This window comes from Misgurnus anguillicaudatus, unplaced genomic scaffold (assembly GCF_027580225.2).
Source record: "Misgurnus anguillicaudatus unplaced genomic scaffold, ASM2758022v2 HiC_scaffold_29, whole genome shotgun sequence".
Lineage (NCBI taxonomy): Eukaryota > Metazoa > Chordata > Actinopteri > Cypriniformes > Cobitidae > Misgurnus > Misgurnus anguillicaudatus.
The window spans coordinates 11671005-11688163 of NW_027395279.1; the positions used below are offsets into that span (position 1 = coordinate 11671005).

At 38.1% G+C, this 17159-nt stretch overlaps 1 protein-coding gene and 1 long non-coding RNA gene across 4 annotated transcripts in view; one reads left to right on the plus strand and one right to left on the minus strand.

Moving 5' to 3' along the window:
- The window catches only part of LOC141362787 (obscurin-like), a 537091-nt gene that overhangs the window by 172371 nt on the left and 347561 nt on the right, over nt 1–17159 (minus strand). The gene's annotated exons all lie outside the window — the stretch shown is intronic.
- LOC141362790 (uncharacterized) lies at nt 3807–6217 on the plus strand. 2 transcript variants are annotated; one of them, XR_012368376.1, is made up of 5 exons: nt 3807–4131; nt 4734–4793; nt 4893–4983; nt 5080–5159; nt 5338–6217. It is a non-coding gene; the product is annotated as an uncharacterized lncRNA (long non-coding RNA). The 2 variants fall into 2 exon arrangements; XR_012368375.1 differs by lacking the exon at nt 3807–4131 and having other exon boundaries at nt 4487–4793.

The following is a 17159-nucleotide window of genomic DNA, read 5'->3' on the forward strand; positions in this document are numbered from 1 at the left end:
ATGGCCAAGTATTCGACCGATTTTACTGCAGGAATGAACGAGCTATCTATAAAAAAGTAATCTATCCTTGAGAAAGAGTGGTGGACATGAGAGAAGAAGGAGAATTGTTTAGAGGTCGGATTTTGAAATCTCCATGGGTCTACACAGCCATTTTGTCTCATAAAGTCTGAAAAGACCCTCGACATTGCCGAAGGTAGGATAGATTTAGGGCTAGATTTATCGAGCAATGGGTTAATTGTACAATTAAGATCTCCTGCAAGGATCAATCTGTGTGTATCTAAATTAGGGAGAGATGACAGAAGCTTATTGGCAAATTCAGCATCGTCCCAGTTGGGGGCATACACATTTACCAAAAGAACAGGTGTTTGAAATAGAAGGCCCGAGACAATGACATATCGACCTTTGGGGTCTGCAATAACTACATTTGGTGTAAACTGGATTCGTTTATTAATCAGAATTGCCACCCCTCGTGATCTATTATTAAATTTGGAATGAAAAATGTGATTAACCCATAATTTACGGAGTCTAACGTGATCATCTAACCGTAAATGTGTCTCCTGCAAAAATAAAATGTCAGTTTTCAATTGTTTAAGATGGGAAAAAATCCTAGAGCGTTTCACAGGACCATTCAATCCCTTAACATTCCAAGATATAAACCTAACTGCAGCTCCCCCTACTGGGGCTGTACTACCTACATTATTTATCATAAGAGACATCTAAAATGTGTAGGATTAACCTGAAACACATTGTGAAAGTACATGTGTGGCCATAAGTGACGTCAACAAACACTGTGTGCAGTTGTGTAGAAGAAAAATGAAATAGTAATAATAATAAACTAAAATGACTGTTTAACATAGCTGTGTGCCCCCTTTGAAAATTAGATTTCACCATGTAAATAAAATGTTCCCCAGTTTCATGAAACTTAAATTGAACTAATAAAAATAATAAAAAACCCACTGGACACCCCAAACCTAGATCTTCTTCCCCAAACGAAGAAAATCGCAGGAATTCCCAGACAAAAAAAAACTTCCAAGACATCTAATATTGTCTATAATTCCAATCTTAACCTGAGGGTGGCTCCTCTCTCAGTAAGTGATTAATGTTCTACCTATACAATTATCTATTCAGCTCAACTTAAGAAAAAAGGGACCAAACTAAATCAATAAGTAAAATTTAAAGTAATATGAAATGTCCCTAGCTTGCATTACCAATGCTCACGTACAATTAAAGTATGTAAAATAAATCGAAATGCCTGACCTAGTAAAAATAAAATATATCCAGCTCAAGGAAAAACAAAACACTATTATATATTTAAATTACAGAGGCCCCTACATTGTTATTGTACCGTAAACATGTACTAAATACACATTAATGTAGGCATTTGGCTACTTGTGAGCATGTAATTAACCACGAAGTCAAATAGTCCCAAGAAATCAAAATGTCTTAGCTGAAAGTTAGGCTTACTTTCACATCTTTGTAAAATATTCTATGCTCCATCGTCATTTACGTTACTTTCCCCCAATGAAGATCATAAAACTCTCTGGCCTTCTCCGGAGTGTCAAAAATCAACATCTGTCCGTCATGATGGACCCGGAGCCGGGCCGGATAGATAAGAGCGAACCTGACGTTCTTCTTATATAGGAGGGATTTCACGTCTTTAAAAGCAGCTTGTTTCTTACCGAGTTCAGCGCTGACATCCTCGTGGAAAAATACCTTATGTCCCCTGAAGAACAACTGCACTCATTTCCTTGTTATGATACGGTGTTTGTTTTGGAAATTGTGGAAGAGAACGAGGAATATCCTCGGCCGTATGGAGCTGGCGCCGGAGTCGACGGACGGTTTAGGTCCCACTCGGTTACTCATTTAGCTGAGTAACGATGTGCTTAACCAGTAAGCAATCAACTTATGGTGAGCTAAACTTTATACCGAAAAATAAGGTAGAGAGTAGAAACCTTATTTCTAGGTAGAGAGTAGAAAGTATTTCAGGAGCCACTTCTCACACGACTGTTCGCTACATGCTCAAACCGGAAGTCCAGAAGTGACAGATTTATATTGTGTGTCTCATTCAGGTCTGTAATTCACCTGATGTTCACACAGAATGTTTGTCTGTCAATCTGTGGCACATCAATAATTTTGCTCTTGTTTATTTTAGATAACATTTTATTTGCTTTGTTCTCTCCTACAGTATGATCAAAATTATTTAATGAAAATACAAGACAGCACATTTAATATTTTAGCACAGGATTTCTGTTTGCATCTGAAGTTACAGATATCTTTTTCTCATCTCAATACATTTGTGGTTTTCATAATTGTTACTTTTTCATGTTTGATGAATTTGTTGTGTATATTTTGTTCATGTATTGTTTCTGACCAACTACAGGTTGAAATGAGTCAGAATAGTCCTACAGTGAATGTGACTGCAAATTGTGGATTTTGATAAATAAAGATAAACAGACTCACCTGATACTGTCAGTGTAACTGCATTACTGATGTGTGAGGATCTTGATCCACTGGTCTCTGTTCCACTACAGGTGTATTTACCTGCGTCAGACTCAGTAACAGATCTGATTGTGTAATTCTGGAGTTTATTCTGCTGGATGATTGAATCTTTATACCAGCTGTACTGCCAGCTGCTGACTCCTCCTCCACTGATGACACATCTGAGATTGACAGTTTCTCCTCTGAATAAGAGATAATCAGGCCAAACAAACACTTGAGGTGTTGGTCTTTCTGTACAATGACAAACAATTCAACATTTTTAATAAAAAAAATATTCTACATTTTCCATATTACTAGATTCTCAACTGGATGCATAAAGGTGATAATGGTACACAAACGTAATATTTAAACTGAGTTCATATTTCTCACAGGTTCAACAGTACTAATGTGTGCACTTTCCAGCATTCAAGCAGCACAATATTGTCAATGAAAAACAAACAGTCTGATAAATCAATGTACATTTTGCAGTCGGTGTGAATGTGAACACTGCATGAAAAGAGCTGTATACGGACAAATACGGGATGGGAAATCCCTGCTAAACTTTAGGTTTGCCAGATTTTTGAGGCAGAGTGCTTGGAAAGGTAAAACACCAAAGTAAACTTGTGAAACATCCAGAAACTTTACGTTTGTGGATGTATATAGGACCTGGTGGAAGTTTCCAGGAATCCTTACAGCTGGTTGTGAGGAGAGGTGGGTGTGAGGTGTGAAGGGCTTTTTATATGTTAATGACCCACAGGTAGAGGTGTCTTCTTGTTTTCAGAGCTGAGTGGGGTGGGGTGGGGTGGGGGGTTAACCATGTCTCTTTAAGACAGCACATACAGTATTGTGGTACATAAAAACTGTTTTCTAAATACGTTTATTATTAATATAATTTAATGAGTCTATTTAAGAAACTTAGCATCATTCAAAATAACTAAAATTCAATGGACACAATTACAATTTTAATGTGTGACAATTATGTCTCTGACTAAAGAGAAATGCAACAAATGTTATTTCAGAATATTTATTTCCAACACTTTGAAAACATGTCTTGAACTGCCCTAGGTCAGAATATTGTGCACGTTTCGAAGTAAGACTTCATTTAGGTATACGTTTAATGTTTCCAATGATGAGCAGTTAATCCACTAAACCCAGAGATAATTCCTGAGGCATGTTTAAAGAGTTTTGTATTTCATCAAGAAAGTGCTGATTCACAAAGATTTTATATTTAAGAAAATCTGAGCATCATTCAAATAACTGTTAACATGTTTGTCAACTAAACATGTTTTGTCAACGTTATAAACTTTATAGAAATATTTTTTATTTTTTATTAATGACCAAGTATAAAGAACAATGCATAAAACGCGGATTATATAAAAGTATATAATAAAGTGCGAGCAGAGGATCAATCAAACTTGGGCTGGAATGATTGTAGTGCATCTTGGAAATTGTAGTTTACATCTACAGCAGCATATGCTACAGCAGTGACAACGCCAGAGAAAAGGACTACATTTCCCAGAATGCACCTGCACCCACTCATCTGCCCCCCCTTCAGGTGCGACTGCTTGACCTATGGGCTTGACGGGAAAATTCAAAATCGCGAACCGTTACAGCCTGGACGGTGTCTTTGTGTGCTTGCACATCAACAGTAAGGTAAGTTTGATTTAATTAGTTTGTCTGCATCGCGCTGATCGGATGCCTATTTGTTCATATTATGTTATTTACTATGATTCGTTTTTGTCTTTATACTAGAACTGTTTGAATTTAAAGCACAAACAGTAAAACATTAAGGGTATACATGGTACACAGCTGTAAACATGAGGTTAAAAATACGCGAAGTAACATTCAAACCGGGCTGTTAAAAGAATCAATTCGATGTTTAGTTTAAGTTTTTAAAAACAAAACTTTAAAGAAGCCAAGATGAAACGTTCTTTGCTTAAAACAAACATGACAACAGTAACTTGTGTGTTGGAAATGTTAGCAGCTAGCAAGTGTCTCTCTGCTATTTTAATTTAAATGATACACAGACGATCTTTTGTTGTTTAAAAGCTCATTGCTTTAGTGCTGGTAGATGCTGCTTATTTTTCAAGACGGTTTTAATACCTTTATATTGATTTGTAACAATACCAGCTTCACTTTGAGAGAACCTAGATGCTAATTGTAAAGAAGCTTGGAGTCATAATATATTTTAACGTAATATGTTTGCTGTTCTTCATCTTTTTAAATATGAAGTCTATCCATGTTTGTGTTTACAGAGGTCATGTACACTGTGGTCAACTTTGTGGACGCTGAAGAGGTTTCTGGGTAAAGATGATGTAAGTTTATTCATTCAATTTTTAAAATCAAACAGGTTAAATAGTAAACAGATGTGTTATGATGTATGTGATTTTAATTTTTAATTCTGTGTTTGACAGAGAAATATAATGAGGTAACAGTGGAAGCTAAAACATCAGACTGATCCAGACACTGAAGAAATTGATGTCACTGCAATCTGGCCAAAATGATGTAAGTTTAATAATGAAATTATTAAATCAAAGAGGTTAAATAGTAAATAGAGGTGTTATGATGTATGTGACTCTATTTTTATTCTGTGTTTGATAGACAACTATGTTGAAGTAGCCTACTGTAATGAAGCTGCAGAACGTCACAGAGACTCTGAGGACATCAACACAGAAAATCTAGTAAGAAGATGTACATTATGAAGTTATTTGATCATATATTGTTGTATCTTTGTACAGTTTAATGTAAACTTTCTAAAATGTACAACTTTGTCATTTGATTTGTCGTGTGTGTGTGTGTGTATATGTATATGTGTATTAGTATTATGCCAAATACTTATGTACTTTTATATTTCCAAAGGGCTCCAAAGAGATGTCTGTCCAGATGAGGGTGCATCAACGTTACCTTTGCTGACAAGTATATGCTTTTAGCAGTTAACTTAACTCAAACCATTTAAGGAAATCGGTTGCCTTAAGTTACCATTAAGTTTTTAAAAACATACATTTGAGTACTGTGAAATTAAGTCTTGTGCAATTGTGCACTTATATTTAGGTAGTGTGAACTTAAATATAAGTGCTTAACTGCATGTGACTCAATTTGTTTAAGTTCACAGTACTCAAATCTATGTGTTTTAAAACTTGAATGGTTTAATGCAACCGGTTTTCTTAAATGTGAGAAATTACAGTGTTACAGTGAGAAATGTTTGAATAATTCCAAGACAGAGCTCTGTGATTGATTCTACTCTGCAAAACATCACTTTCTAACACTTTTTATCTTGTTTTCAGTAGAAAAACTAAAAATTCTTAAATCAAGATGTATTTTCTTGATGAGCAAAATTACCTTAGAAAATATGTCTAGTTTTTAGACAAAAATATACAGTTTAAGATAATTTGTGCCTAAACAAGAAAAAATATCTAACAATGGGGTGAGAAAATTGTGTTTTAATTAAGTTTTTAAGAAAAAAGAAAACTTAAGATTTTTTCTCACACTATTGGCAGATATTTTTGCTTGTTTTAAGCACAAATTCACTTAATGTGTGTGCATTTTATTTATTTATTTTGTCTAAAACTAGACTTATTTTCTTGGGTCATTTTGTTCCTCAAGAAAAAGCATTTTAATTTAAATAATATTTCTACTGAAAACAAGACAAAAATACTATGTAAGAAAGTAATTTTTTGCAGTGTAGGACTGATTTCTTAAAAGCAAGATCAATATAGTTGTTGTTCATTTTATTTAGATATTTACTACATTACAGTGGCAGCTGGTGACTTCTTTTTTTGTTAGCACTCGATGCGAAGTTTGTCACAACATGTATATAGCCCGTCATTTGTGTGGTTCCCAATTTCAAAATATGTGTTTTGCGTGTCGAGTGCGTGTATGTGCATCACGTGTTTTGACTAAACACGTGATGCACGTGGTTTACATGAAGCAACAAACACATATTTTAAAAACACAAGCAACACACATGACACTCCGAACACTTATTTTGAATTTGCAACCCTCTGATGAGCAGTCACGAGCCGCCCCTGCTACATTACATTGTACTACTTTGAATGTAGTTTTCATTGTTGCTTTTATTTTGTTTTATTTTACTCTAATATTGCTTTCTCTGTCTGTATATTTATGAGTATAAATTGTATTGTTTATGTATGCAACTTTTAATATTTGTGTATTATATTATTTTGTGATTGTGACAATTGTGGATTGTTCAGTTTTTTATTAAATAAACGTTTCAAACTCAATTCAAGTTTTTATTTTTTTTAAGGGTTTTGGGGATGTATAGGCCCTGTCCCAAATGGCGCACTTCATGTGGACTTTCGGTCTCGTGGCCTTAAATTGGGCGTGCTCGCTTAGTCCACGAGTCCGTAGGGTGTTCCATCTGTCATTTTTACGCTTTGAAGTGTGCTCATCAGCGCCTCCTTTGACCCCTTTATGCGGTCTTCAGCGAAGCCCGCACTGCAGCAGGCTTCGCGCACTTTACCAACCCAGAAGTCCTTGCGAAAGAGCAATCAGACCAATCAGACGACGGAAGGGAGGAGCTCACACTGACGGGCAACTTCTCTACCTACTTCCGGTGTGACGCTCGAGTCTGTCCCAAAATACGACTCCGTTGCACCCACGTGGACTCGTATTAAGGGTCCCTAAAGTCTGGACTACGTGATGTCATCAAAGTGTGGACTCTGAGGAGGACCACAAGTCCGGAGTGTGCCATTTGGGACAGGACCAAAGTAGTATATAGTGGGGGGGGGGGTTTGTAGTCTATCTGCATAGCAGGCAAATAACCAATCAAGTCACTAAGCTATGAGGGCTTGGGTTGGGCTTAAAACAAAGTGTAACCAATCAAATCATCTCAACTGGAAAGTTTAAAAGTTGTGTCCCAATAGTTGTCAGAGTTTTGGGAGGGGGTTTTAAAAGCAACCAATCAGTGTTGAGATTAAACACCAATGGGGACACTAGAATTGTGCAAAGGTGTGAAATTCCAGTACCTCTGTAGGTGTGAAAGTGGCCCCTGCCAAAATCTTCAATGGGATTACTTGCCATGGCAACAAATGGCTGCATATTCCACGGGGATATCCCCTCAGCAAGATACATCCGAATTGGTATCATTACGGGAGTTTCCTAACTTGGTGGAATTAGTAGTTTACCCTCTGTGGAACTAGTAGATACTTCCGAAAATCAGTGGTGTTTACAGGAGTTTCCTAGTACGGATACACCTCTTTTCATGCAGTGGAATTTGCTTTACATAACACCTGCACTGCACTTTCTGACAGATGTGAAAATATTGACCTTTCTTGCCTCCAAAACATGATTTCATTTCATAATGATGGTTGATCTGAAGTATTAATAGTGATCCACTTTCTGTCAAAATGTGATTTATGGCCCCCTGTCAATCATACATGATCTATAGCCCCCACCCCCATCAATCAAAAATTTGTACACATTGTACAGTTTTGAGTTACGTTTTTATGGATTTTTCTTAGCCAGCCATTCGGATGATCGTCATTTTAGAACGTGTCAATCAGGTGAGGCATTCCTTGTTATGTTGGTTAGTCGTTGTGCGATGGTTTGTCATTTTTATAATGTGTCAATCAAAAGGTTTGCATTTTTGGCGGTTAGTATTTGATTTAAAAGATGTACCGATTTTTTTGGGATTGTTAGTTTTCTTATTATTATTAGGGGTCAAGCCCAGAATGGGCGAGACCCCTATTGGGATTGTTAGTTTTCTTCTTCTTCTTATTAGGGGTCAAGCCCAGAATGGGCGAAGACCCCTATTGTATCCGTTAGTTTTCTTTTTATTATTATTATTAGGGGTCAAGCCCCGAAGGGGCGAAGACCCCTATTGTATTTGTTAGTTTTCTTTTTATAATAATTATTATTAGGGGTCAAGCCCCGAAGGGGCGTAGAACCCTATTGTTATTGTTAGTTTTCTTATTATTATTATTATTATTATTATTAGGGGTCAAGCACCGAAGGTGCTGAGACACCTATTGGAATTGTACTTTTTTCTTCTTCTTAGCCATTGGTGTCTATGGCAGCCCTATGAACCGTATGTAGGAAAATGATGAATTTGGCACAGTTGTAGTGGTGGTCATATATAGTCAGGTGGCCAAAAATGGGGTCTCTAGCAGTAACTCTATAGCGCCACCAGCAGTGCAAAAATTCAATGTTCAAATGGTTATAACTGCAGATCTGTTTGATCTATGAAAATTCTACTTAGTACACGTGATTGCTCTCCTCATGCTTGTTGTTTTTAATACCTTACAGTAAGACTCCACCCATTACAGTAGCAGCCATTTTGAAATGTACAGTATTTTGTTTTTTCACTACTCCTCCTTCAAATTTGGTGCAATTGTTATGAAATTTGGCACAGGTTATCTTTGGAGTGAGTCGCATAGAAATGACCGAACAGAATTTTGATATTTATCTTTGTTCAAAAGAAATAAATGCACAAACTTAACAAGGTTGACGCAAAAATGGTTTTGAAGCTGTATCTCGGTCATTATTTTATATATCGAAATGAAATTTGGTACACGTCATGTCAAGCATAAACTGGGGGACCATGCCGAATCTGGTGACAGCGCCACCTATGGGTCATGACATATGAAAAAAGGCTATTTTTGCCCATAACTACTGAATTGTTTGTCAGAAAACTATGATTGTGGTGTCTACGGATTCCTCGTCTCATGCCGCATCTGTGGATGTGTATTATGCCGGGATTGACCGGACCGCTTGTCTGCCATTTTGAAATGAGTCATAAATTGCTATAACTTTTGAAGTATTGGCTATATCGGCGAAAAAATAGGTAGGGAGCTTCGGCATGATGTCCTGAAGGTACCTGGGAAGTCAGAGTATGGCGCCACCTAGGGGTTATAAACAATAACAGTTCTTATGGAACTGCCTATAACTTCTGAATACTTTGTCTGATATTAATTTTCTTTGTGAAATTAAATTCACTGGTTTATGCCGATTGCAACGATACCTCATTTGTCATTTTCCAACATTCTATTAATGTGTTATTGTAAGGCATATGGTAAATTATCTTTTCGCTACTCCTTTTACAAATTTTGTTTATTTTATGCCAGGTTCTGCTCGTAGGTTCTTTGGAGCAATCCGCACAGAAATGACTGAACAGATTTTTCTGGCACCTAGGCATTTTTTTGAGAAATACCTCTGTAAAGTTGATCGTGCCTGTGATGTTGTCTATTTGTCATAGTTAATTACTGTATATTACATTTTATAGCGTTGCTCTACAGAATGTTTTTCTTGTCTTCAATCTCACTTGAGCTTTTTGATTCTCATATACATTGTATTTCTGTTATTTCTGCTCTGCAGTTTCATTTCTACATCTTTGGTAATTGGCATATGACAATCCTTGCATCTCTGTAATTTCTTTTCTGCTGTTCCTTGAGCTGTGTCAACTGAGTGGTGTGGCGGGTAAGGCACACGCAATGAGATTCTGAGTTCTTGGGTTCGAATCCTGCCTGAGGCAAGTGTTCATCCCTTCTATTACATTTTGTTCTTTCTCACCTATTCTTCTTGACCTGTCTGTAGTTCACATATGTTCAGTTTTTGCCATGTTTTCGGATGCTTCTTTGCACTGCAGTGGTTCTGCTCTGAGATTGCTACGCTTTGGGTTCTTTGCAGCGCCTTGTGTTCTTGATGCACCTTGGGTGCTCAATGCGCTCTGGGTGATTGATATGTTGTATGTTTCTTGCTGTGCTTTGGGTGCTTGATGTTCTTTGTGTGCTTGCTGTGCTTTGAGTACTTGCTGTGCTTTGTGTGCTTGCTGTGCTTTGTGTGATTTCTGTGCTTTGTGAGCTTGCTGTGCTTTGTGTGCTTGCTGTGCATTGTGAGCTTGCTGTGCTTTGTGTGCTTGCTGTGCATTGCGCCGAAGGTGCTTGACCCCGTGTTGCTGCTTGCAGCTATATTTAGGGGTCAAGCCCCGAAGGGGCGTAGAACCCTATTGTTATTGTTAGTTTTCTTATTATTATTATTATTATTATTATTCTTCTTCCTCGTTCTTCCACCCAAAAGTCAATGGCAGCCCATAGAACCGTACATAGGAAAGTTATGAAATTTGGCACACATGTAAAGGACAGTCTCAGAAGTTACTATAGCAACATTGGTGTGTCTGACTCAAACCCTCTAGCGCCACCAACAGTCCAAAAATCCACTTATGTTCATGCTCATAACTTCTGACCCGTGAGTCCTAGAAACTAAATTCTTGTTTCCTCTGAATCCTTGTCTCATGATGATTCAATTGCACACATTGATGTCATTTGTGTCATGCACATCTTTCCGCCATTTTGAATTTTCCGTAAAACCTACTTTTTCGAACTCCTCCTAGACCGTTTGTCCGATTTGCATGTCCTTTGGTATGTAGCATCTAGAGACACCCAAGACAAAAAGTTATCAAAAGCTTTTTGATAGACCAATGCGTTCTCGTACAAATTGCCAACATATATGGCGGCGAGCACGCCAAAACGGACGTGAGGCCGTATCTTCGCAAAACTTTATTGTATCGACATGAAACTTGGTATATGTCATTACAGTCATGACCTGAGGGTGCCTGCAACGTTTCGTCACAGCGCCACCTAGTGGTCACGAGATTCGAAAAATGCCTATTTTCGCCTATAACTACTTCAAACTTGAGTCTAAAATCATGAAGTTGGTCTTGTTAGATTCCTTGAGGCATGCCGAGTCAAACGATACCAAACGGTTTTCGGTCGGCCATTTTGGGTGTCGGCCATTTTGAATTTTCTCATTAAGTTCAGTATTTCACAAACAGAATGGCGTATCGCTACGAAATTTGGCATGGTTCATCAGTGACATGTTCTGAGCGCACCTATAAATCTTTAGGACGGCGCCACCTAGTGGTCAGGATATGTAAATAAATTGTTTAAAATCTTTATATCATTTGATTAAATTGCCACTATGACATAAGACTTCACTCTATTGATTCCTTGGCTCATGCTGAGTCCGACTGTACCAAATATGTCTGAGTCAAACCTACTTCCTGTCGGCCATTTTGAATTATATTGAACACCTACTTTTTCGAACTCCTCCTAGAGCGCTCGTGTGATTGGCTAGATTTTTGGTATGCATCATCTAGAGACACTCTAGACAAAAAGTTATCAAAAGCTTTTCGGTAGACCTATTTGTTGTCTTATAACGCATCAAAGAATGCGATGGCGAGCACTCCAAAATGTGTTTGAGCCTGTATCTTCGCAAAACTTTTGTGTATTAATATGAGACTTGGTATGTGTCATAACAGTGATGACCTGAGGGTGCATGCACCATTTCGTCACACTGCCCCCTACTGGTCACGAGATATAAAAAATGTCTATTTTTGCTTATAACTACTGCAAACTTGAATGTAAAATTATGATAGTGGTCTTGTTAGATTTCGTGAGGCATGCCGAGTCAAACGATACCAAATGGTTTTTGGTCGGCCATTTTGTGTGTCGGCCATTTTGAATTTTTCTTTAAGTTCAAGTATTTCAGAAACACAATTACGTATTGTTATGAAACTTGGTATGGTTCATCAGCAATATGTTCTGGGAGGACTTGTAAACTTTCCGGTGCCCCCTAGTGGTCAAGAGATTTAAAGCTATATCTCTGCATCTCTTTATCGTATTTACACCAAATTTGGTGGGTGTCATCACAATCAAGACCTGAGTCACAATTTATTTTTTGGTCAGTGCCCCCTAGTGGTCAAGTTATTTAAGGCTATATCTCTGCATCTCTTTATTGTATTTACACCAAATTTGGTGGGTGTCATCACAATCAAGACCTGAGTCACAATTTATTTTTTGGTCAGTGCCCCCTAGTGGTCAAGTTATTTAAGGCTATATCTCTGCATCTCTTTATTGTATTTACACCAAATTTGGTGGGTGTCATCACAATCAAGACCTGAGTCACAATTTATTTTTTGGTCAGTGCCCCCTAGTGGTCAAGTCATTTAAGGCTATATCTCTGCATCTCTTTATTGTATTTACACCAAATTTGGTGGGTGTCATCACAATCAAGACCTGAGTCACAATTTATTATTTGGTCAGTGCCCCCTAGTGGTCAAGTCATTTAAGGCTATATCTCCGTATCGCTTTATTGTATTTACACCATATTTGGTGGGTGTCATCACAATCAAGACCCGAGTCACAATTTATTGTTTGGTCAGTGCCCCCTAGTGGTCAAGTCATTTAAGGCTATATCTCCGTATCGCTTTATTGTATTTACACTAAATTTGGTATGTGTCATCACAGTCATGACCTAAAGCACCATCTATTGTTTCGGCAAAGCGCCACCTAGTGGTCTCAAGATACAAAAAATTGCTATTTTTTCATAAAACTAATGCAAACTTAGATCTTAAATTATGACAGTCATCACGTATGAATCGATTTTGGCCATGTTTGGCTTGACCCCGGTATCGCTGCTTGCAGCTATATTTAGGGGTCAAGCCCCGAAGGGGCGTAGAACCCTATTGTTATTGTTAGTTTTCTTATTATTATTATTAGGGGTCAAGCCCCGAAGGGGCGTAGAACCCTATTGTTATTGTTAGTTTTCTTATTATTATTATTATTATTATTTTTCTTCCTCGTTCTTCCGCCGAAAGTCAATGGCAGCCCATAGAACCGTACATAGGAAAGTTATGAAATTTGGCACACATGTAGAGGACAGTCTCAGAAGTTACTATAGCAACATTGGTGTGTCTGACTCAAACCCTCTAGCGCCACCAACAGTCCAAAAATCCACTTATGTTCATGCTCACAACTTCTGACCCGTGAGTCCTAGAAACTAAATTCTTGTTTCCTCTGAATCCTTGGCTCATGTTGATTCAAATGCACACATTGATGTCATTTGTGTCATGCACATCTTTCCGCCATTTTGAATTTTCCGTAAAACCTACTTTTTCGAACTCCTCCTAGACCATTTGTCCGATTTGCATGTCCTTTGGTATGTAGCATCTAGAGACACCCCAGACAAAAAGTTATCAAAAGCTTTTTGATAGACCAATGCGTTCTCATATAAATTGACAACATATATGGCGGCGAGCACGCCAAAACGGACGTGAGGCTGTATCTTCACAAAACTTTATTGTATCGACACGAAACTTGGTATATGTCATTACAGTCATGACCTGAGGGTGCCTGCAACGTTTCGTCACAGCGCCACCTAGTGGTCACGAGATTCGAAAAATGCCTATTTTCGCTTATAACTACTTCAAACTTGAGTCTAAAATCATGAAGGTGGTCTTGTTAGATTCCTTGAGGCATGCCGAGTCAAACGATACCAAACGGTTTTCAGTCGGCCATTTTGGGTGTCGGCCATTTTGAATTTTCTCATTAAGTTCAGTATTTCACAAACAGAATGGCGTATCGCTACGAAATTTGGCATGGTTCATCAGTGACATGTTCTGAGCGCACCTATAAATCTTTAGGACGGCGCCACCTAGTGGTCAGGATAGGTAAATAAATTGTTTAAAATCTTTATTTCATTTGATTAAATTGCCACTATGACATAAGACTTCACTCTACTGATTCCTTGGCTCATGCTGAGTCCGACTGTACCAAATATGTCTGAGTCAAACCTACTTCCTGTCGGCCATTTTGAATTATATTAAAGACCTACTTTTTCGAACTCCTCCTAGAGCGCTTTTTTGATTGGCTTGAATTTTATTAGGCATCATCTAGAGACACTCTAGACAAAAAGTTATCAAAAGCTTTTCGGTAGACCTATCCGTTGTCGTATCACGCATCAAAGAATGCGAGGGCGAGCACTCCAAAATGTGTTTGAGCCTGTATCTTCGCAAAACTTTTGCGTATTAATATGAGACTTGGTATATGTCATAACAGTGATGACCTGAGGGTGCATGCACCATTTCGTCACACTGCCCCCTACTGGTCACGAGATATAAAAAATGTCTATTTTTGCTTATAACTACTGCAAACTTGAATGTAAAATTATGAGACTGGTCTTGTTAGAGTTCGTGAGGCATGCCGAGTCAAACGATACCAAATAGTTTTTGGTCGGCCATTTTGTGTGTCGGCCATTTTGAATTTTTTTTTAAGTTCAAGTATTTCAGAAACGCAATTGCGTATTGTTATGAAACTTGGTATGGTTCATCAGCAACATGTTCTGGGAGGACTTGTAAACTTTCCGATGCCCCCTAGTGGTCAAGAGATTTGAAGCTATATCTCTGCATCTCTTTATTGTATTTACACCAAATTTGGTGGGTGTCATCACAATCAAGACCTGAGTCACAATTTATTTTTTGGTCAGTGCCCCCTAGTGGTCAAGTCATTTAAGGCTATATCTCCGTATTGCTTTATTGTATTTACACTAAATTTGGTATGTGTCAATCACAGTCATGACCTGAGGCACCATCTATTCTTTCGGCACAGTGCCACCTAGTGGTCTCAAGATACGAAAAAAATTCTTTTTTTCATAAAACTAATGCAAACTTAGATCTTAAATCATGACAGTCATCACGTATGAATCATTTTTTGCCATGTTTGGCTTGACCCCGGTATCGCTGCTTGCAGCTATATTTAGGGGTCAAGCCCCGAAGGGGCGTAGAACCCTATTGTTATTGTTAGTTTTCTTATTATTATTCTGTTTCTTGTTCTTCCGCCATTGAAGTCAATGGCAGCCCATAGAACCGTACGTAGGAAAGTTATGAAATTTGGCACACATGTAGAGGACAGTCTCAGAAGTTACTATAGCAACATTGGTGTGTCTGACTCAAACCCTCTAGCGCCACCAACAGTCCAAAAATCCACTTATGTTCATGCTCACAACTTCTGACCCGTGAGTCCTAGAAACTAAATTCTTGTTTCCTCTGAATCCTTGGCTCATGATGATTCAATTGCACACATTGATGTCATTTGTGTCATGCACATCTTTCCGCCATTTTGAATTTTTCGTAAAACCTACTTTTTCGAACTCCTCCTAGACCGTTTGTCCGATTTGCATGTCCTATGGTATGTAGCATCTAGAGACACCCAAGACAAAAAGTTATCAAAAGCTTTTTGATAGACCAATGCGTTCTCATATAAATTGACAACATATATGGCGGCGAGCACGCCAAAACGGACGTGAGGCCGTATCTTCGCAAAACTTTTGTGTATCGACACGAAACTTGGTATATGTCATAACAGTCATGACCTGAGGGTGCCTGCAACGTTTCGTCACAGCGCCACCTAGTGGTCACGAGATTCGAAAAATGCCTATTTTCGCTTATAACTACTTCAAACTTAAGTCTAAAATCATGAAGGAGGTCTTGTTAGATTCCTTGAGGCATGCCGAGTCAAACGATACCAAACCGTTTTTGGTCGGCCATTTTGGGTGTCGGCCATTTTGAATTTTCTCATTAAGTTCAGTATTTCACAAACCGAATGGCGTATCGCTACGAAATTTGGCATGGTTCATCGGTGACATGTTCTGAGCGCACCTATAAATCTTTAGGACGGCGCCACCTAGTGGTCAGGATATGTAAATAAATTGTTTAAAATCTTTATATCATTTGATTAAATTGCCACTATGACATAAGACTTCACTCTATTGATTCCTTGGCTCATGCTGAGTCCGACTGTACCAAATATGTCTGAGTCAAACCTACTTCCTGTCGGCCATTTTGAATTATATTGAACACCTACTTTTTCGAACTCCTCCTAGAGCGCTCGTGTGATTGGCTTGATTTTTGGTATGCATCATCTAGAGACACTCTAGACAAAAAGTTATCAAAAGATTTTCGGTAGACCTATCCATTGTCGTATAACGCATCAAAGAATGCGAGGGCGAGCACGCCAAAATGTGTTTGAGCCTGTATCTTTGCAAAACTTTTGCGTATTAATATGAGACTTGGTATATGTCATAACAGTGATGACCTTAGGGTGCATGCACCATTTCGTCATACTGCCCCCTACTGGTCACGAGATATAAAAAATGTCTATTTTTGCTTATAACTACTTCAAAATTGAATGTAAAATTATGAGATTAGTCTTGTTAGATTACGTGAGGCATGCCGAGTCAAACGATACCAAATGGTTTTTGGTCGGCCATTTTGTGTGTCGGCCATTTTGAATTTTTCTTTAAGTTCAAGTATTTCAGAAACGCAACTGTGTATTGTTATGAAACTTGGTATGGTTCATTACCTACATGTTCTGGGAGGACTTGTAAACTTTTCGGTGCCCCCTAGTGGTCAAGAGATTTGAAGCTATATCTCTGCATCTCTTTATCGTATTTACACCAAATTTGGTGGGTGTCATCACAATCAAGACCTAAGTCACAATTTATTTTTTGGTCAGTGCCCCCTAGTGGTCAAGTCATTTAAGGCTATATCTCTGCATCTCTTTATTGTATTTACACCAAATTTGGTGGGTGTCATCACAATCAAGACCTGAGTCACAATTTATTGTTTGGTTAGTGCCCCCTAGTGGTCAAGTCATTTAAGGCTATATCTCTGTATTGCTTTATCGTATTTACACTAAATTTGGTGTGTGTCATCACAGTCATGACCTGAGGCACCATCTATTAATTCTGCACCGCCCCACCTAGTGGTCTCAAGATACAAAAAATTGCTATTTTTTCATAAAACTAATGCAAACTTAGATCTTAAATCATGACAGTCATCACGTATGAATAATTTTTTGCCATGTTTGGCTTGACCCCGGTATCGCTGC